This window comes from Aedes aegypti, chromosome 1 (assembly GCF_002204515.2).
Source record: "Aedes aegypti strain LVP_AGWG chromosome 1, AaegL5.0 Primary Assembly, whole genome shotgun sequence".
NCBI lineage: Eukaryota > Metazoa > Arthropoda > Insecta > Diptera > Culicidae > Aedes > Aedes aegypti.
Genome location: NC_035107.1, coordinates 272,295,664 through 272,318,970, shown reverse-complemented (window position 1 = coordinate 272,318,970; position 23,307 = coordinate 272,295,664). Strand labels below are relative to the sequence as shown.

Genomic DNA, 23,307 nt, shown 5'->3' with positions numbered 1-23,307 from the left:
AAGTGCTCTCTCCATTTTTCCCAGCGGATGGCCGGTGAGCCTTCATCACTTTCAACAAATGGAGGCACTATTTGGTTGATCTGAATCAAAATACATTAGAAAATTAGTTCCATCGACTCTACCATCAATCCTAGTTACGGTTGTCTCGGCGACTGGTACACAAATTAAAAATTGATTACAAACATATATTATCCAAGAAACTGGCAAAGCTTCTCCCAGAAGCTGGAAAAGCTTCTCCCAGATGCTGGAAAAGTTTCTCCCAAAAGCTGGAAAAGCTTCTCCCAGAAGCTGGAAAAACTTCTCCCAGAAGCTGGAAAAGCTTTTACTGAGAGACTGAAAAAGCTTTTCCTAGAAGCTGGAAAAGCTTCTCCCAGAAGCTGAAAAACTTCTTCCACAAACGGGGAATCTCCCAGAAGCTGGAAAAGCTTCTCCCAGAAGCTTGATAAGCTTCTCTCAGAAACTGGAAAATATTCTCTCAGATGCTAGAAAAGCTTTCCAGCTTCAAGAGAAGCTTTCCCAGCTTCTAGGATAAGCCATTCCAGCTTCTGGGAGAAAAGCTGGAAAAGCTTCTCTTGAAGCTGGAAAGCTTTTTCCAGAAGCTGGAAATGCTTCTCCCAGAAAAATGTAACTTCAGTGAGAAACCGTTTTTAACTTTCTACAGCGTCGACAATAATGACCTACCCTAATGTACCAGAGTAAATAAAAACTCTGATTCCGATTACTTTTCGTTCTTCGTGTGGATTCTGCAGTCCGTCTTATTTTTCTGACATCTCTGTCATCGCTCTTCATCTGTCATCCTCTCTTTCGTCGAGGCGAGAAAAGGATGGAAACAACAAAAAGCTCGCTAAGAGAGAGAAGAGCGTATACGAACCACCAGCAGGGTTGCCATTATGCCAGATTTATCTGGCACTGCAAGACTTTTGATCGAGGAAAAGACAAAAAGACAAACTACTCATTTTGCAAGACATTTTCAAATTCAGCCAGACTTTATAGACCGACGATTAGCCATACTTACTTTAATTACGCAAGATTTAGAATTTTTCTTATGATTGGTAAATTCGCTTTTCAAAACAATAGTTTGATGAGAGCCTGTTGTGTAGAAATGAAGTAAATTGGTGCAATCGTTTTTGAGTAATGTGTATTCATGTGTTTGGTTCCACTCTGGCCGTAAAGAGATCTTGAAAACTTCGAAAAACATCATTTTGTAATTTTGAGTTTTCTTGAAGATAACTCAACCGATCTTTATATTTTTTTGAGAGAATCGCCTTAAAACCTGACATTGTTTTGCCCTTGTATTTTTTTTTTTTTGATAAATTGAGTAAAAACAAAATGGCGGCCAAAGGAGTTTTATATGGGGAATGTCATTCCCCCAAAGAAATTGGGAGGGAGAAACCGATACAAAATTTATGTACGTCATAGTGAGCCGAGATTCTGCTGTCACGAACTGTCACTGTGAGCCCAGATCATGAAGAATGGACAAACTTGATAAAAGCGCGTAATTGATCAAAACAAATTTTTGCAATCCAACAAAGTTGACAACAGTCGATTGAAAATCAATTCCTGCAACACCCAAAAGCAATGCCACGATAGTACCTTTTAATTTGATCGAATATAAAGTAATGAAACACGCATCTTTTTACTGTTTTCCAATCATCATTAAAATTGAATGCACATAAAACTATGGCCCTTTTTCCAAGTTTGTCCAGAAAGATTGAAGGTACACAATAAAAGAAAACTAGCGATTTTCCTCAAGCCTGCCTTGATTGTCGTTGGTGAGCGGGAGTTATCTTGCAATTTGGAAAAGTGTTTTGTCATATTTCGTGTGTAGTATCGGTGCCTCCCTCCCAGTTTAAAACCATATAACCAATGATTCAAAAGCGATACAGATTTCAAAAACAAAAGAGTTTTTTAGAACTGCTAAACTATTGAAAAACAAAAATGTCATCGTAAATAAAACATTGTTTTATGGTAGAAAAATGATGATGGCAGTAGAGGGGTTATCCTAGTGACTTTGTTTATTATGCGATGGTATTTTAGAATTCAAATCAAATTTACCCTAGATTCTTCTGTTCATTGAAAAAATGACGGTAGTAGTTTAAACTGTGTCCAGATCAACTCTACTAGAGTGCAGTTCTCATTAATAAATTTTATATAGAGTTTTGAAAACATACATGGTGAAACTTTCTCAGGGATTCATCATTTTGACTTTGTACAATCATAAGCATCTATGTTCCATAATGTAAACAAACATAAAGGACTTATTTGATAAATACCATAGCTGAAATACTAAAATGTTTTCCAATACAGACTTAAACATTTAAAAAAGGCCAGTTTTAGTGCTGATGTAAATTTAGATTTTTTTTTTTCTATGTTGTATATTTTTTTGTTACCGTTGAAATTCGAGTCTAGTAGTATACCTGCACGATGGTGTCTGGCAGACTTTTCAAGACTTTTTATTTTGAACTCGCCAGACATTTTCAAAAATCTAGTGGCAACCCTGACCACCAGCACAAAAGCGAACCTGCCAAATGCTCTCCGGTTTTCCTTCGATGTGGGACGGAAAGTGGTTTTCTGCTGTGGTGCTCTGCCAATAACTAAAAAAAGGCTCGCGAGTTTGTCGTCGTGTCATCGAAACGAAAAAAAGGTTTTGCGTTTTGGATTCGTTTCCCTTATCGGTTCTCGTTAAAGTGCAAAAACCAGCGCCCCCAGTGGCCAGTGAAAATTACAACACCAACATTCTCAAGGATTAAAATATTCCCCGCAAAGCAATTCGCGGAAAAAAGCTCCGGTTGCGAGTTCCATCCCTCGGATCGTTCCGGAGGACCAACAATCGGACAGAAGAATAAAAAAAAAGGTAAGTCAGGGTTCGGTCTCTCAATCTCGGCCTGTTGGGCTTGGTCTTGGATGTGTGTGGATATGAAAGAAACGACGGAAGGAAGGAAGGCACAAAATAATCATCAACATGGCGGCGAAGATTTTACGACGGAGTAAATCGGACCTTGGGTTGATGGCCTTGCGGACAAACAGAATAAAATGAGTCTGATTGAATCGGATTGACGAGGTGGAAGCTTTCCTTGTGCAATCTTCCTAAACTATAGATGATTAGTGGGAACACGCTTTATGAAATTTGTTTGGCATTTGACAATTGGCTTTTGTTTGCAAAATATAAGTACATGAAACTGGTATCTCTTTGCAAGTCAAAATAATTTGTTATTAACGAAAAAATAGGGTTTTCTCAATAGTATGTCGCTTATGGAATGAAGGTTTGGCACCCTCTGTTGTTATTTGCGTTGCGTTACTGTTGTTACAGTAATGTGACAACAATGAATAGCAAACCATTAGGGTGAACCAAAACATTAGTGGATTGACAAAATGAAACATTCGTTAGGGGCCGTCAATAGATATGTTCACGAGGTGTCTCAAATCAGCTGATTTGGAAGCTCTTTGACAGTTATTGTATGGTCCCGTGTATGGACCTATGCACGCGTTCACTAGTTGACGTTTGAGCGGTGCCATGTTATTTACGTGACCATGGGGGCCCATTCATAAATTTCATAACGCTGAAAGGGATGGGTGGGTGTCCTAACGATGTTACGGTCCATACAAAAAACTGAATTATATTCATACAAAAAGCGTTACAAGGGGGGTGGGTGTGTGTCAAAAATGGCCAATTTCAGCGTTATGAAATAAATGAATGAGCCCTAGCAACGACTGAATTCGGCCCTGCTCAAACGTCAAATTCGTGAACTCGTGCAAAGGTCCATGAGCCTCTGCATGCTATAAAACGTTTGACTTTTACTGTGCGCCCTGTTTTCAAGTTGCCCGTGAGAGAGAGCGAGACAACACCAACACACGGCGCACAGTGAAAGTCAAAAGAACAAAAGAATTTATAGCGCGTACAAATGCTCATAGACCAATCCAATTGCCTATGCAATAGGCCTATTCACATGAGGTTCCAAAACAGCTGATCGGCGAAGCTCTTTGACAGTTTTTCTATGAGAATAACAGCCTCGTGTATGCACCGGTCCTTCACCGATGTAAACAAATGCATAGACGGACCTGTCACATGAAAAAGCCTACACGGAGAAAACGGAAAACCCATATTTGAGTATTTTTTAACTTACTTTTGAGTTATTTTTCTCTCCCTATTTCATTCGCTCCTTCTATTGTTGTCAGAGAGCGAAGAGCAAAACAACCCAAAAACCGATCCTTAGTGCGTTACCTCAAATTTGAGTAAGTGGCACAGTACTGGAAGTTGAGTTATTTGATCTGTCGATTGAGTGAAAAGAACTTAGCCAGTAGGTATTTTTTCGCATGGCTGCAAATGAAAACAACTTCTACCCCATCTACTCAAAATTAGGTTAACGCACGAACCCCTGGAATTGAGGGGAATGAACTCACTTTTGAGTACTTCATTTTCTCCGTGTATAGTCCAATGTTGACAAAATTTTCTTTGTTTGCTGTGAAAACTGTCACAACATTGCTATTGTTTGCTGTGAGAAAGCAAACATAAACAGAGTGGCTGCCGAGCATTCACTTCCTTGTTGGACTTAGAGTGCCTGTAAACAAGAGTTACGTCATGTTCCAGTTTTGACAGGTCTCCTGCTCAATTGGAACGCGGATTTGTATGGAAATGACAGTTCGTCGCTGTTCCAATTTTGACATTGACGCCACTCTTAGGCGGCATCCACAAATTACGTAACGCTCTAGGGGGAGGGGGGGAGTAGGCTCTAGCGTTACGGCTCATACAAAAATTTAAAAATTTTCATACAAAAAGCGTTACGGAAGGGGGAGGGGTCAAAAATTTCCAATTTTAGCGTTACGTAATAAATGGACGCTGCCTTATCTAGGTCCACTCTGGTTGGACTGACCTATTTTTACGCAAAGCAGTTTATCTCTGGGTGCTGCGAATTAAATCCCTTTTTATTTTCAAGCAAATCTCGCATAACTTCTGATCTCGCCCTAAAAGCCATTGGTAACCATGTGTGTAGCTCGTTGTTACTGAGCATCTGATTGGATTTTCATGTTATTGAATAACGCTATGGGGAAGAAAGGATCAATATCTACCTGCCCGTGATGTTGGTTTGGATGCTTATTCTTTCATTTGCTCAGAAACAACGAGCTACGCACGTGGTTACCAATGGCTTTTAGGGCGTTATCTCAGAGTATGCGAGAAATATTGAAACATGCTTCTTGTGAAGAATTGAGTTTGTCGTATTAGTCCCTCAAACGTCACTTTGAGTTCTCTGTTTATCAAATTTCGCTCTCTGATCTCTCTCTGTGGAGAGCTTAGATGCGTCCTAGCTCGAATGACTTTCTCATTGTGAAATCGGCTAATAGTGGGTCTGCTAGAAGTTCGTGGATCTATTCCATTTTTATGTGACTGTGCCTTTGGATTACAACGCTGAGTTCGTTCAAAAGTTGCCGGAGGAGCAATTGAAAGGATCATGTGGATGGTTTTATCAATCAAGAAGGTGGGCTAATAAGATGTATAAACTCGATTCCAAGGATCAAACCGAATAACATCGAAAACGACGATTCTGATTAATCAATTTCGGAAACACCGATGGCGTCAGCATCTCGAACGCTTCAATTTTAAAGATTATTTGGGTGGCCAAAAGCCAAAAGGAGAAGAAATACTCAACCGACAAAATGTTGCGCGTGGAGTGTCAAGTATTTATCCTTGTGTGAATATTAGGTACACTGTTGTTGAAATAAGTCTTAAATATTATTTAGACTATTAAACAATTTGTTGCAATATAAAGAAAATAACAAAAATAAATATATTTTTTATCTCTGAGATTACAATACTTTCTCACGAGATCTCATTATTCTCTCACAAGTAACATAACCACAATCTGGAATGTTTGGCTCCGACAATCAGGCTCCCTAAATCAGGCTGCTAAAAAGGGCTCAACAGCAACGTTTCAGAAAAAAGGCTCAAGAGGTGCCCTTTTCAAATGTTTGTCCAGAATTTATTGCAACCAGTGTTTGGATTTTGATCTGAATAAGCCGATCGAACCATGTTCGGAGAGTGTAACAGCTTACGGCGTGTGATTGGAATGAAATCCTTCAGTGAAGAAGTACGAAGGTTTTCCATAGTGAAAATGAGTGCCCGGCGAAGTAAGTCACCCACGAGGACGGGAAGAAACTTGTGTTGGAAAGTGGTGTGGCTCAGTCGATCGCTAAGCATTTCTCTCAAATCTTGTTCGTCCATGCGATTTCGGTGAAAAAGTGCAAAATGGATAATTGAACTGAAGTTATTCACCGGAATACAGTAGTTTTATTGCATTTTTGGTGTACAATTGTACGAACCATAACAGCTTTCACAAAGTTACACTTGGATAATGAATCTATGTTGCAGGTAAGTTTAAATATCCGCCGTAGTGGAACATTTGAAGTTTGATACGACGAATAATAGCGCTTACGACGAATTCCGAGAAAATTGAAAATATCTATTACTCATCGCTCTCTGTAAAAATCATGATCCGCATCACATCATGAGAGACTGTTTAACGTCTACTGCTACAGTTCTGATTATATCTGGGGAATAACAGTGCATGATAGATCTAAACAAGCTCCAAACCTGGGGGCACTATTGCTACAGGAAGTTCGTAGTATTTAAATAACCGAGAAAATGAGTTTTATCATCGCTCTCCCTCTTCGGGGCTCTTCTTCGCAGCTGCTACAACTTGCGAAAAATTGCTGATCATGGACCGCTATTTTTTGCTTCGCTTGCTTGGATCGTGCTTTAAAATCAATATAGAACGAATTCGGCAATGCCTGGTCATAACACATACAATCAACTCTCCCTAACTCGATATTTAAAGGACCGTAGAGTTAGTGAGGTATCGAGTACAGAACACAAAACCAGTGCAACTGTGATTCTATGGACCATCAAGGTGGCCAAGAAAACCACCTTTTACTGTAGTTCTCTAACTCGATATCGAAATACGAAATATCGAGTAAGGGAGAGTTAACTGTAGTAAAATTGAGGATTTCCTTGTAAGAAGTTCCGGCAAAATCTCTGGAGAATCTGTTGAAAATACCATTGTGTTATTCTTTTGGTTGCTGTCCAGTTTGTTCTGTATTTTTGAAGCTTTTTTCAATGGTCCTATTATAAGGAACTCAGCTGCTGCCAGCTCTAAGGAATGCAGATCGTGCAAATAACGATAGTTTTATGTTATTTGATTATCAGTTGATTACTAATCTACTGATTCGATCATTGCGATAACATATTTCTGATACTGAACATGAGAAAAAAGGTTATTACTCACGTGAGACAATCAAACATGCTGTGCAAAATGAATATAATACAAAATGTACTCATTTCAGCGAAGACAAATATATTGTCTGTTTTGAAGATGACGCACTTCTTTTCGGCAACATTTCAGCGCCTGTTCCACATTTGTCGGCGAAACGGAACAGACCAATTGATTGACTGACTGACACCGATGTCAACTCTGGCTGCACACGCTAGTATACAGTGTAGAATCGTCGACATCATTTACCTATATGTACAGTATTGGACAACATATTTGTAATATTTGTGATTTCCCATACATAATGGTCGACTTTAGTGGGTTGATTTATTTGGAATATTTAAAAGAAATTTGCTCAGTTCTTTACTGTTCCTATTCGGAATTATGTGAATAGAGGCCGCTTAGACATAACTCGAATTGCGAACATATATGTTTGAGTACTTTTATTTAGCAATCACGAGTTTATAAATGGTTTAACAAAAGTGAATTTAATATAGTTAGATGGCAAATTCAGGAGCCAAATTTAAAAACATGGCGCATAGTGGTGCAAGTGATCCAGTTTTCGCCAATAGACTTATTATTTTTCCTGCTAAACCTTTCGTTTAACGTATTGACAGTATTTAGAAGTCTTTTGACTTTTATGAACAAACACTTTTCTTTATGATGAAAAATACTGGCATCTATTATCTATCCTATATTGTGATAATTTTTCATCAAATATTTCACTGCAATCAAATCTTTCTTTTGAATGCGTGATTACTTAAAAATCTATGTTGAAACTTAATTTATGTTTGACCAGTTGTAAACAAAAAATCATTAAAATCTATCGTCAAATAACACAAATCTCGCATAACGAAGTTGACCATTTTGTATGTAAAGCCTAAAAGTTGCAAATATATTGTACAATGCTTTATTGTAACTGCCTTCTGTTTCTCGAGTTCCCATTTTTCTATCATGTTCTTTGTTTTCTCCATTCTCTCTCCACTTTCAGCTCGAAAAGTAATTTCCCTCGCGGTGGAATTTAAGTTTTTGAAAGGACCCCCAAACCGTCGCGGAAGTGAGACTTGCGACCGCGCGCGAGTGATTCCCGATTCCGTGCAATCTTCCTTCGGCAACGTGTGTTCTACCATCGGCGAAAACCGTGTTCCCCATAAAGTAAAGTGCTGCTGATCTTCTCGTGCGTCTCAGTTTCGCGAATCACACAAAGCAATCAATTCCGAAGTGCAACAAAAGTGCAATATACCTACCCCAAGTGCAAGAATCAGTTCTCAGATTTAGAATAGAATTCCGTTTGTGTAGCCTAAGGCTGTCATTTGTGTGAGAAGAAAATAAATAGGTGAAGAATCTGACTCATTCGGCGCAAGGGCCATCGAAGCAAGCGCGAAGCAAAGTATTCAGCGACGAGAAGCTTTCAGGCAGCACACGCTACGGTAAGTCGACACTCGGGGCAAATAACTTTCGGAGCTATTATTGTCACTGCCAGCAGGGGCAGGAAACATGAGTCACCTAGCATAGGTGTCGCTAGTTCCCTTAGGAGAGAAATGGTCCAGCAAATATATCATACATATTTCTCTTACATAAATAGCTGAGCCACATTAACCTCTTCTATTTAGTTTTTCAGTGAAAAACTTTCAAAAAGCATCAGTATTGCACTGCTATAATCGAAAGAGAGCAAGAGAGGAGAACGTCTATCACTGTTACATAGGACCTTTTGAAAAGTTACGCGAGATTTTATTTAGAGACACATCCAGTGTTATCTTTGGGAGTTTTAATCTGGATTGCTCTAAGATTTTTTTTTAAGATGACCTCATGGATATCTGCAGTAGTTATTTAAGGATTCTTTTGATGATTTTCGTTAAGAATTCTACTGGGTACTCGTCTACCTAGCTTTATCTAGCGGATTCTTCATGTATTCCTTGGGGAAGAGCTCTCCCAATGTTTTCCAGAAACTACTCCAATGATTTCCTTATTACGTTCTTCGAAATGATCTCCAGTAATTCGTCAGGAAAATTTTAATCAATCCCTCCATAGATTCCTAGAATTCATCTCGGAAATTCCACAAAAAAAACCTGAATGGATTATTGTACGAATTCATCCATGTCAACCCCAGTATTTGCCTCAAGAATGCCTTCAGGATATGCTCCTGGTATCTCCATGAATTTCCCCAAAAATGTCTTTTGGGACTTCTGTTTGAATTTTTCCAGGAATTCTAGTTGTTGGAGAAATTTCTGAATTTTTTCCAAGAGGAGATGTTGCTGAAGAAATCCTATAAAATAACTGGAGAAATCTAATAAGGAATTTCTGTTTTATCTCTTAGAAAACTCTTGTTAGAATTTAGAGATGAATCTCCAAATGAAGTGTTGAAGGAAACGTAGGAAGATTTTTTTCAAGAATTTCTGGCTCAACATTTGGAAGAACTCTTAAACTTTAAAGGTATCTATGTACGAAACTCTAGAGCTGTAATCTTTGGAAAAAAAAAATCAGTAGTAATTTCTGGAACAATTCCTGTTATTATTTTGAACTAAAGAAACACCTGAATGATTCCTCGAGGAATTACCGGAAAAGTTTCTGGAAGAAAACTAAGACAAAATCTTGGAGCTTCTCAGAATCTCGGGGAAACTCCGGGATGAAATTCTGGAGAATTCAAGAGAGAGAAGTGCCAGAAATCCTGCTAAATTTCTTAAAGAATCTCAGGAAGAAATACTGGAGGAACTTTTGAAGGGACGCTCGGAGCAAGTTCCTGAAGGAATTGTATGAAAATCCGGATTGCTCTAAGAACTTTTCTAATTTTCTAGCATGGCTTCATGGATTTTTTTCAGTAATTATCTAAGGAATCTTGTAAAGGTTTTCGTCAGGAAATCCGCTAGGGATTTATCTACAGAATTCTCCAGTTGGTTTTCTGGTATTTTATTCTATATTCTTCGAAAACGTCCCCAAGAATTCTTCAAGAAATGTTTCGAACAATCCCTCATCATTTCCTAGGGCATCTCTTAGCAATCCTGCAAAAAAACTGGATAAATTATTACACGGATTCACCCATGTGCACCCTCAGTATTAGCTTGAATAATTCCTTCAGGCAATCATCCAGGAATTATCCATGGATTCCTAAAAAAAATCCTCTTAGATCTCCTGTAAGAATTCCTACAGAGATTTCTTCATGGATTTTCTATGAGCTTTCCCAAGCAATTCTTTTAAAAACTTCTTTTAAGATTCCTTAGAGGCATAACTGGAGAATTTGCTGAAAAAATCATATATAAAAATTTGGAGGAATCTCGTGATGAGATCCTGCATGGATCCCTGGAAAAATCTTGCTAAAAGTCCAGAATGAAGCTCTGAAGGAATAGTTGAAAGACTCTCAGGAAAAATTCTTGACTAAATCCATGAAAGAACTGTTCAAAGTTATCTATGTACGAATCTCTGTTGTAACTTCTAGTGTAATCTCTGAAAAAAAGACCTACAAGCATCCCCATAAGCATTTCAGTAAACATAAGTATCTCGGTATTATATAACTGGAGAAACTCCTTAATGATTCCCCGAGAAATGATAGGAAAAGTCCTTGCATAAAATCTAAGGAAAAATCGTTAAAGTATCTCGAAAAAAATCTTGTTGGAAATCCAAGAGGAAATTCTGGATAATTCAAAAGAATCCCTTGAAGAAAAACTGGAGGAGTTTTTGAAGAGATGCTAGGAGAAAGAAAAAAGGAGCATTTTTCAAATGAACCTTTGTAAAGATTCCATGAGATAATTGGATATAATTCTGGAGAAACTGGAGATATTTCTGGACGACATCCTGAAGATTAAGCAGAAACCATAACTGGAGGAATACCTAGAGGAATTCCTGAAGGAACTTTAGACGGAATCTTATGAAGAATTCTCAGAGGAATGCCCTGCAGAATCCATGGACAAATTTCTAGAAGAATCTTTGTAGGAATCCCTAAATGAATTTCTAGAGCACTTCTTGGAGGAATCTCTGTAAGTATGCCTGGCTCAGGAAAAATACCTGCAGTCATCCCTAGAGGATTTTTTTTCTCTTAGAAAACTTACCAAATAAAAAACTGAATAAATTATCGCACGGTTCCATCCATCTACACCATCAGTATTTTTCTCAAATATTTTTTCAGGAAATCATCCAGGCATTCAATCAGAAATTCTGCATGGATTTCTCAATAAAAAATCCTCTTAGACCTTCTGTAAGAATTCCTCCAGGGACTTCTTCCTTAGAAGAATTTCTGAAGGAATCTTAGGAGGAATAGCTGGAGAAGTTGCTGAAAAAATACTATACAAATAACAGGAGGAAACCCTAAACATTCATACTAGCATTCCAGGATGACTATCTGAAGAGTTTGTTGAACGAATTTCAGGATTGGATTGGAGGAATTTCTGGGGAATCCTTGGAGGATCTTCTAGAGATTTCACTGAACTGAAACTGACCTGAAACTGAACTCAAACTGAACTCAACTGAACTGTAACCGAACTGAAACTGAACTGATACGGAATTAAAACTGAACAGAAACTGAACTAAAACTGAACTGAAATTGAACTGAAACTAAACTGATACGAAACTGAAACTGAACTGAAATTTAACTGAAACTGAACTGAAATTGAAATGAAACTGAACTGCATCTGACCCTGAAATAAAACTGAACTGGAAAAAATGAAATTGATCTGAAACTGAACTGAAATTAAATTGAAATTGAACTGAAGCTGAACTGAAACTGAACTGAGACTGCACTAAAACTGAACTGAAAATGAACTGAAACTGAAACTGAATTAAAACTGAACTGAAATTGAACTGAAACTAAACTGAAACTGTACTGGAATTATACTGAAACTGATCTAAAACTAAAACTGAACTGAAACTGAACTGCAACTGAATTGATACGGAACTGAAACTGAACTGAATCTGAACTGAAACTGATCTGAAACTGAACTGAAACTGTACTGAAATAAAACTGAACTGAAACAACAGAAACTGACCCTAAAACTGAACTGAAACAACTGATACTGAACTGAAACTAAACTGGAACTGAACTGAAAATGAACTAAAACTGGACTAAAACTGAACTGAAACTGAACTGAAATTGAACTGAAACTAAACTGATACGGAACTGAAACTGAACTGAAATTGAACTGGAACTGAAGCTGAAATAAAACTGAACTGAAACTGAACCTGAAACTGAAATGAAACTGAACTGAAAAAACTGAAACTGAAATGAAACTGAACTGAAACTGAAATGAAACTGAACTGAAACTAAACTGCTACTGACCCTGAAATAAAACTGAACTGAAAATAAACTGGAATTGATCTGAAACTGAACTGAAATTAAATTGAAATTGAACTGAAGCTGAACTGAAACTGAACTGAGACTGCACTAAAACTGAACTGAAACTGAAACTGAATTAAAACTGAACTGAAATTGAAGCTGATCTAAAACTAAAACTGAACTGCAACTGAAACTGAACTTAAACTGAAACTGAAATTGAAATGAAACTGAACTGAAACTAAACTGAAGCTGATCTAAAACTAAAACTTAACTGAAACTGAACTGCAACTGAAACTGAACTTAAACTGAATTGAAACTGAACTGGAACTGAACTGAAACTGGAACTGAAGTAAATTTGAACTGAAACAACTGAAACTGAACTAAAACTGAACCGAAATTGAACTGAAACTGAACTGAAACTGAACCGAAACTGAACTGGAACTGAATTGAAACTGAACTGCAACTGATCCTGAAATAAAACTGAACTGAAAATAAACTGAAATTGATCTGAAACTGAACTGAAATTAAACTGAAGCTGAACTGAACCAAAACTGATCTGAAACTGAACTGAAACTGTACTGAAATAAAACTGAACTGAAACAACAGAAACTGACCCTAAAACTGAACTGAAACAACTGATACTGAACTGAAACTAAACTGGAACTGAACTGAAAATGAACTAAAACTGGACTAAAATTGAACTGAAACTGAACTGAAACTGAACTGAAATTGAACTGAAACTAAACTGATACGGAACTGAAACTGAACTGAAATTGAACTGGAACTGAAGCTGAAATAAAACTGAACTGAAACTGAACCTGAAACTGAAATGAAACTGAACTGAAAAAACTGAAACTGAAATGAAACTGAACTGAAACTGAAATGAAACTGAACTGAAACTAAACTGCTACTGACCCTGAAATAAAACTGAACTGAAAATAAACTGGAATTCTCGAAAACTTATTCATATAGACTCAAGTCAAAAAAGTATACAAACTTACTTTATCGATCCTACGTGTTTCGCAGACGAAATTCTACACGTTTTGCTCTGAATCAACTCGATTTTTCACTTTTAGAACGTTTAATCTTCGGATTTACAAAACGACGAAAGTAAGATTTTCAACTTTCGCAACCTAACCAATACTTTCGCCGCCCCGCTGTATGTAGAGACAAAGTGACTTAACCACGAATCAAAACAAAACACTACTTGAGCCGATTTTACACTGGTAGAAAAACGTCGCAAGTAACTGAATGAAACGGCTTATCATTTTGTCATAAAATTTTTGTGTGAAATAATAGGAACTCCATAGTTTTTGAACGCGAGCTCATTGTATGCAAAATTTAAGCAATGTACACGTTGAAAAAATGTTAAAAAGGTGATTCATTTTAAAACAGTTTTAGAAGACAGGTTGTGAATCTTCTGAATTAATTTTCTCAAAACCGTATGGAAGTTACTTACGTCGATTTGAAAAAGTAATCGAGAATTGATCTGAAACTGAACTGAAATTAAATTGAAATTGAACTGAAGCTGAACTGAAACTGAACTGAGACTGCACTAAAACTGAACTGAAACTGAAACTGAATTAAAACTGAACTGAAATTGAAGCTGATCTAAAACTAAAACTGAACTGCAACTGAAACTGAACTTAAACTGAAACTGAAATTGAAATGAAACTGAACTGAAACTAAACTGAAGCTGATCTAAAACTAAAACTTAACTGAAACTGAACTGCAACTGAAACTGAACTTAAACTGAATTGAAACTGAACTGGAACTGAACTGAAACTGGAACTGAAGTAAATTTGAACTGAAACAACTGAAACTGAACTAAAACTGAACCGAAATTGAACTGAAACTGAACTGAAACTGAACCGAAACTGAACTGGAACTGAATTGAAACTGAACTGCAACTGATCCTGAAATAAAACTGAACTGAAAATAAACTGAAATTGATCTGAAACTGAACTGAAATTAAACTGAAGCTGAACTGAAACTAAACTGAGACTGAACTAAAACTGAACCAAAACTGAACTGAAACTGCACTGGAATTGTACTGAAACTGAACTGAAACTGATCTAAAACTAATGAATGAATGAATTGTCTTTATCATCGAGACTTTCAGCCCTGCTGGTTCGTCTCTTCCCTAAAACTAAAACTGAACTGAAACTGAACTAACTGAACTGAAACTAAAATTAAGCTGAAACTGAACTGCACGTAAAATTCTAGAAAATCATAGGAAAAATAACTTGACGAATTTCTGAAAGAATCCCTGGAGGAACCTGTGGAAGAAATCCTAAAATATTGCCTGAAGGAATCTCTGGAAGAAGCCGTATAACTAGTGACTAGAAGAGTCTCTTGACGGAATCCGGACAAGTACTTAGTGCGATTTCTGGATGATTCTCTGAAGGAATTTCTGGACGATTCTTGAGAGAAAACCCTGAAAGGATCCCTGGATTAATGCTTTGAGAAGCATGCATTTTAAAGAATTCATACGAGCATTCCCGGAAGGATTATAGAAAGAGTTCTCGAAAGTATTACTAGGACTTTTTGTAAACATATCTAGAAAAAATCCTGGTGGAATCATTGTAAAAAACTTTTAGATGAATTCTTGGAGGAATCCTTGAATTTTTTTTAGAGAAAGAATTCCTAGGGAAATCTTTTGGAAAATTCCTGAAGAAATCCCAGTGAAATTCCAGGAGGAACCCCTGGTAGAATTTCTAAGGAAACTTCTGGTCGAACTCATAAAGGAATCTTCGATGAAATCGCTAAAGAGTTCCCCAGTGTAAATCTTGGAGGAATCCCTGATGGAATTCTGGGAGAGATTCCTAATCCTGGTTGATGTGTAACTTTTCCTCGATACATTAGGAAGGTCAAGCCAACCCCTACCATCGAAATCCGCCTACTGCTGCCCCTGGATCCCAATGGGTGTTGCCGCGTTCGATAAGAGATGGCCGTATTAACGTTTCACGTAAATCGAAACAAAAGACCTTTCGCAATAACAACGCCGGGAATCGTATTCTAATCCGCGCGCACTCATGCATCCATCGTCGTCGTCGTCGTTCGGAATGGAATGAGCTGCATTTTTCATTTCTCGTGTTCGTCGTGGCTGGGCTGGAAACTGGATTCGACGGCGATGGCGGCTTCGTGCTCCTTAAGTTACTACAAGCACTTCTAAATGTATAAATAAATTCAAACTTGATTCGCGTGCGTCCCTCGTGAGGAGCCCGCTCCGTTTCGACGTTCTTCGCTTTAGCGTTTTTTTTTTCACGTACAGTCAGCCCACAGTTGTGGATCAGTTTTGGATCAAACACTGAATTCTCGCGTAGCTTTCCAAAAGGATCTATCTAACATTGAGAGGTCCCTCTGTTTTCTTTCTCTTTTTAATCAATAACTGATATAAATTAGCCTCTTCTGTTGTGTTTTTGTATGGAACGTTAGCCAAGGAAATTGTCTTTCGATCTACAATAACCAAAAACATCCCAAATGCTCAAGTTTTGCACTGTTATACTCAGGGGACGGACCTGGTGTAGTGGTTAGAACACTCGCCTCTCACGCCGAGGACTTGGGATCGAATCCCATCCCCGACATAGTCAGTTATGACGTAAAAAGTTATAGTGACGACTTCCTTCGGAAGGGAAGTAAAGCCGTTGGTCCCGAGATGAACTAGCCCAGGGCTAAAAATCTCGTTAATAAAGTCAAATCAATCAATCAACTGTTATACTCGAAAAAAAGTGAGAGATGAGAGAATCTCTCAATGTTACATAGCTATGCGAGAATTTCTCATAACCTTCATTTAAAATTACTTAAAAACTATTTTACCTACGTAAATTATGGATCTATTCAGCTTAGAAATAATTTATTACTAGCTTGTACAAATTTTCTCTGATTGTTGGAATAAAATGTCAATTATAGCAAAAAAGGGTTGGTTTATAACTGGAAGGTGGTAAACGCAATACCATAGTTATGAGTCGAAAATAAGCGATTCTAATAGAAACGCCAACAGATAATGCTCTCACTAATACACTATGCATTTGCCTCGTAGACAAATTGCTTTTGTAGTGTTCCGATCCATAATATGAATCCGTTTCCGTTTGATCCATAGTGACCCTCAGTTAATTCGTAACTGCGGGGCAACTGTACCTATCTGCCGTCGAAATTCCAGTTCCACATGGGAAGGAAACGGGCACAGACGAACCGAAGGGGGCACGTCAGGAAGTTTCCAGCTAAAAACCAACAGCCAACCGTACGAAAACGGGCGGTTATCAAATGGTGGATGATTGTAATTTAAGATTTAATAACATATCTTTCGCTTGGCGTATGGTTCGTTTTTGAGATTCCCACTTCGGGGTTCGGGGCCCATGGGGGTTTCGATGCACGTCGTCGTCGTTGCAGGTTTGGACTGTCCAATTCAGCTGGATATGCTATGGAAAGTTGCCGCAGGCGTCCGTTTCATATCCGGTTGTCCTCGACCGCAACAACATTGGTTGGGTGATTTGCAGTAACGCTGGGTGCGGAAATGTTAGAAGATGTGGATGAATGATTTCAGTAGATCGATGAAATGATCTAAGCAATTCAAGATTTGAATTTGAAGAATCGAAAGATTAAAAGTTGATTACGACAGCAATCGCCTTCAGGAGTAATTTATCCTAAAATTTGATGAAAATCGATGCGTTTCGCAGGCTTCAACAACTTCTTTCAGACGGATGATACAAATCGAAGAATAATATTTTTTGCCGATAGTCCTACACGTTTTCACTTGCCACGGTGTACCTTTAAGAGGGAAGAATAGAAACAACATAAAACGAGCTCACCAATCAATTTGAATGTCTCCCATCACTACATCAGCATCTTCTGCGTATCTAAGTACCATAGAATCCATTATTTCTAGAAAAGTCTCTGTTAGAATCCCTAGCTTAATTTTTAGAGCAATTCTAGGAGTAATCTCTGTAAGTACGCCTGGAAGCATCTCAGGAAGAAGCATGATGAGATTCCTTGAGGGATTTTCAAAAGAAGTCCATTTTAGAAAGTTATTGATGATCATAGCTTAGCTTAGCTTAGCTTAGACTGACTACACATATCAATGGTTGCTATTCCGTGATTGACCGAAGTCAGTGGAAATGCACAAAGAATCAACTAGAAGTTTGGCTGGGATTGGCCATAATCTTCTTCAATGTGCATAATTCAGTGCCTCTATTTATACAGGGTCAATAACGGCGCCGGCCACGTCCTTGCAGTCAGGTGGGATTGGGGGAAGGAATGTTAGTGTGTAACCTTTGCTATTTGGAGACCGTGTTTGCCTCTGCATCTCCACAAAGGTTACTGGGAGGGATGTTTGTTAATGGGAAGGATCGTTGGGTCACAGGATTCACTCTGATAAGCGATTTGACCATGATAAATGATGATTTGTGAGATATATACATGCTTATTTGTAAATATAATATTTTCATTTGATATGAACAATTTCTATGTAGTGGAAAATTATGCCGACACTTGAGGTGACGAACCATTCAAAGTTTGTTGAACAAATACCTAAATGTAACATTCCTACAGCTGTCAGGACGAAAGCATGTGTTATTATATTTTACTTATTTGAAAAGAAACAAAAATCTTGATTGGTTGGGACATCATAGAACACTCTTATTCTTATGCCGACACTTACAGTGGCGAACCATCCAAAGTTTGTTGAATAAAGTGCACTTTTCGCAAGTCTACACTTGTAGTGTCGAACCATTCAAAGTTTTTTTTTTAATTACAAAAATAAAGGTAAAAAGGGGTGTTCTGAAAATAAAAAAATGTGAAACATAAATAATTCATGAATCAGAGTTTGTGTCGACACTCACAGTGACGAACAATTCATAGTTTGTTGAAAATTCATATTTACGTCCCACAATTGTAACGATTAAATGTGCAGTCATACATATTTTATAGATTAGAAGTAGTAGCATGAAACGAGCTCACCAATTGATCCTTTATCCTTCACTGTGCAGCCACAATCCACTCTCAGCCTCACTCGTTTGCTCGGCTATATAAAAGCACTCAGAAAAAAAGGCACGTGACCCGAAAAGGAAAAAAAAACTTGGCTTTCTTGACGCACTGCCCACCAGCAAGCGTCAAGGTCAAAGGATCAAAAAGAACTACATTAGAAAGTTATTGAAGATCATAGGGCAATAACTTGAGGAATTTCTAGTAGTATGCCTGGAGGAACCTCTAGAGGAAATTCTTAAAAATTGACTGAAAACATCTCTGGAAGAAATCACATAACTGGTAACTGAATGAGACCCATGACGGATTCCTGAGAAGTACTTTGAACGATATCTGAAGGATACTCTGAAAGAATTTCTGGACGATTCTTTGGAGAACACCCTGAAAGAATCCCTGGAATGAGGGACGGACCTGGTGTAGTGGTTAGATCTCACGGTTCTCACGCTTAGGACCTGGGATCGGATCCCATCCCCGACATAGTCACTTATAACCTAAAAAGGTGTTATAGTGATGACATCGTTTGGAAAGCAAGACAAAAGTATAATATGCAAAAGCTTTTTGAAGTAATATTCAAAAACCTATTTTGTATTCGGCAAGCACTATCGCAAATCTAAAGATGCGTCTACGAAAGGCCCTTCTAGAATCGTACAGAGGCATCTTTTCTGGAGTTTCAAAAAGCCGTTTCAAACAGTTTCAAGATGAAGTCTTCGTTAACCTCTTTCCTAAAAGTCATGACGCCTTCAGAAATCTTTGAGCCTCTTCTAAAGTTTTTAACTATGGATCGAAAGACAATGTCGTTGTCTAAAGTTTCAATGAAAAGAGCAACAGGAGAGGTTAATATGGCTCAGCTACTGATTGAACACAAAATAAACAAAGAAAGCTTCTCAATATTAGATAGGTCCTTTTGAAAAGCTACGCGAGAACTACTAGAAGGTCTCAGATCAGGTCCTCCTAAACCAGTCATCGACCAATTCCTGTAAAATCGAAAAAAAACTCTCCAATAATCGTTTCTGCATGTCTACTAAAAACCTTCCAATGTCTTTTGAAGTTCTTGAAAACGAATACGGAATTTAAAAGCGTTTTGCCTCCAAAAACCTCTTTTGGAATCTCCCATGAACCTCTTCTGAAAGCTGACAGACTCGCCTTCTGGAAGCCTCTAAAAGCCTTATTTTAGAGTCTCCACAAGCCTCTTTCGAAGCGCTGAAGCATCTTCTATAATAGTCGTTCCTGCATGTGCATAAGGGGCCTTCCTTAGCCGAGTGGTTAGAGTCCGCGGCTACAAAGCAAAGCCATGCTGAAGGTGTGTGGGTTAGATTCCCGGTCGGTCCAGGATCTTTTCGTAATGGAAATTTCCTTGACTTCCCTGGACATAGAGTATAATCGTACCTGCCTCACGATATACGAATGCAAAAATGGCAACTTTGGCAAAGAAAGCTCTCAGTTAATAACTGTGGAAGTGCTCATGAGAACATTAAGCTGAAGGGCAGGCTCTGTCCCAGTGAGGACGTTAACGCCAACAAGAAGAAGAAGAAGCATGTCTAATGTCCCAGAGCCTCTTAATTTTCATGAAAAAGAAAAGGAATATGGAAAAGTTCTGATGGCAACTCCTGGAAGCCTACAATCCTATTATCCTGTTTTGGAGGCCTCCATGCATCTTTTCGATAGTCTAGGAAGCCTCTGATAGAACTTACAAACTCACATTGTAAAAGCCTCTGTTTTGGAGTCTCCAGAAGCCTCCTTTGGAAAAGTCCTGAAGAGTCATCTAGAAGTCTCCAAAGCGCTTTCCAAATGACTGCACGAGTATCTCGTGGAAGTCTAAAATCTTATTCTTGAGGGCATCATAAACTTCTTCTAGAAGCTTCTTGAAGCCTCTTCTGGCAGTTATGAACTCGTCTTCTGGAAGCCAACCCTCTTTTAGAAAACTCCTGAATCGTCTTCTTGAAGTTTTAAATTGTCGTATCTAAATGTGTTGTGAATATCTCAGAAAGCCTCTTTAAAGTCGCATGAAGCCTCTTCTAGATGTTTCATGAGGCCTCTTTCAGAGGACAGCGCCACTAGCAGGTCTCAAAACGGGTCTTCCTAAACCGGTTATCGACCAATTTGTGAGAAATCGAAGAAATCTCGCGTAAATTTTCATAAGAATCTATGTAACAGTGAGAGATTACCTCCTGTCTCTCGTTCTCTTTTGATTATAACAGTGCATTACTGAAGCTTTTGTGGGAATTTTTCCTCTTTGCTAAGCTCCTATAAGCCTCTGTTACACTTTTTGAAGTCTCCAGACGCCTTTTTTGGAAAAGACCTGAAGTGTTTTCTAGAAGTCTCCAATAATCAATTCAGCATGTCTGCAGAAAATCTTCCGAAGCCTCTTCAGTTTTAATGAGAATGAATATGAAAAACTCGTAAATGTCGCGCCTTCCAAAAGGCTACATCTCCTGGAAGTCTTCAATACTATTGTAGAAGGCATTAGAAACCTTTTCTAGAAGCTCTTAGAAGCCTCTTCTGATAGCTACAAACTTTTGTAAGCCTTCGTAAGAAAAAATAAAAAAAAAAATCCTGAAAAAGTGTTGTGATCTTAAGGGAACATAAGTGATGACCATTTCTTGCCAAACAGAGGTTACTTGGTTCCTAAAGAAAGGTTTCTTATAGGATAAGTCTTTGCACCACTCCGCTAAAGATCAACCTGAATAAATAGTTGACGCATGTCTCACTTAATCTAGACATAATCCCTGGTGACATCCTTGATGGATGCATCTCGAAATATTTGGCCTATTCCTTCCTAACGTTTTGGTAGATTCCTTTCAAGACTGGCTTAAATAATTGACGAAATCACATTCCTAGATTTTTTTTTCAAAATTGTTGTTGAACTCCATCGAAGATCTTCGAGAAACTTCTGACAAGAATAACGAGACGAGAAATCGTTTGTACTACTTACGTAACACATTTTTTCGAAAGATCATTGACACATTAACAGCAAGATCGTCAAGAATCTATTCTTCTGGAAATTATTGTTGGGTTTCATTCTTATTGGAAACAATAAACTAGAATGATCACTCATTATTGTGTGACGTGCTCTCAAAACCAAATGTCTTATTTTAGAACAAAAACTGGAATGTCCCTCAATACGGGTATCTCCGGTGATTATTCCTGGGTTATTTCGGTGGTCCAAAACAATGAAACGTCCCACAATACGGGTATCTCCGGTGGTCTTCTCTGGGTTGTTTCGATGGTCATAAAGAACCAAATTGGTCATTCATCTATAATTAAACTTAAAGTATCACAGGTATTCAAAATCATGAAGATTGAGCCATCGCATGCCTAGTTTTGTTGCTGAAACTTAGTGGTCCCATAATACGGGTTCCCCGGTGGCCATTCCGGTGCTCCAAAAGAACTAGAATGATCTGTATATAGTTCATCTGTTCATCATTTTGGTAAGAGAGATCCATACATAACAATCATAAAGATTTGGAAGCTATTCATGAGAAATTGTATGCCAAAATAGCCATCAACCGAATATTACCAATATGAATGACATATACTAAACTAAGTTGGAAAATTACTTTTTGGATGTTCCGGGTTTCCGGAACCGGGTATGATTGCAGGCATGATTTGAGAATCTTTATTCCGGTCCACGTGAACACCTATTCAACCATATATGCGCGGTTCAGATTACTTGTTTGATTACGAAATATCAAGTTTGCCAAAGTAAGGGTCTTTAAAGGGACTTTTATCAGATGTACTAGATTCTCGGCAGCTATAGTGACCAAATCTGGATCTTTTGGAGGCTTTCTGAAACTAGACATGTGTGCCTTTCATTTAAGCTCAACAAAACTGATATCGGTCAACACACTAATTTTTGCGAGTTGTTTGCATATACGGGTCGAAAATGCAGCTTTCAAACTGCTGGGCTATTTTAATCAAAAGTTACATTGATTTGAGTTTTGAAATGGGTCGAAAAAGACCCAAAGTCCATACAAAGGTTAAATTCTGTTAAAATGGGAGAAAGTTGTTATCCATTGTTCGCTGAACTATCGTAGATATTTTTTTTTTTCGTTGTCTCAATCTTGCACTCAATGCCATTCCGATGTTCATTGCAGGGCTGCTTCCACATTTCAATAACCACACGTTCTTTCGTAAAGATCCTTCCATTCTTATTCCTAAGCACCATTCCGGTGTTCATTGAAGTTCAAATTCCACCTTTCAATAATCTCAAGCTCATCTGTACCTTTTTGCTCGGTTATGCCGGTTATACCGTTTACGAAATGAGTTGAACTTCTGACAGATATTTCGTGTCTCCTGAGAATGAAGTGGTTGCATCAACTCCTCGACTGACAGTAATCAGAGTCGATGTTAACCTTATCGTAGACCCCGACGGGATTTATGCTTTGAGCCAAAATATACAGAGATAATAACTATAGTTTCTTGACGGACGAACTTGAGTTGATGGATAGATGGAGACAGTGTTTCGATGATCCGTTGAACGATTGGAGAAACTTTGACATAGCAGATACTGGGCACGATTACATCATTACAAGAGACGAATTGTTTCTTAATGGCCTAATTACATTTTACAAGATTCTAGGCCAGGATCCTAGAGACTTTGTTGGAAAATGTCTTCAAATATTCGTGGCTTATTCCCCTCCAAATTCTTAACAGATCCTTTTCGAGCTCATTAGAAGATTTCTTACAACATCTTTGGAGAATTTCTCACTTCTCTGGCATACTGTACAGTACAGATGATTTCTAGGAAGCAATACTAGTGTAATATGTTTTATACGATTTCCATCTTAACCAGCTGCTTTT

At 38.1% G+C, this 23,307-nt stretch overlaps 1 protein-coding gene across 2 annotated transcripts in view; it reads left to right on the top strand.

Moving 5' to 3' along the window:
• The first annotated feature begins 2,521 nt into the window (after nt 1–2,521).
• LOC5573065 (AN1-type zinc finger protein 6) overlaps nt 2,522–23,307 on the top strand; it is a 173,079-nt gene continuing 152,293 nt past the window's right edge. Inside the window, exons 1-2 of one of the 2 annotated variants that reach the window (XM_021837837.1) lie at nt 2,522–2,854; nt 8,254–8,692. The gene's annotated coding sequence lies outside the window, so the exon portion shown is untranslated. The remainder of the gene's footprint in view (nt 2,855–8,253; nt 8,693–23,307) is intronic. The other variant, XM_021837838.1, reaches the window with a different exon arrangement.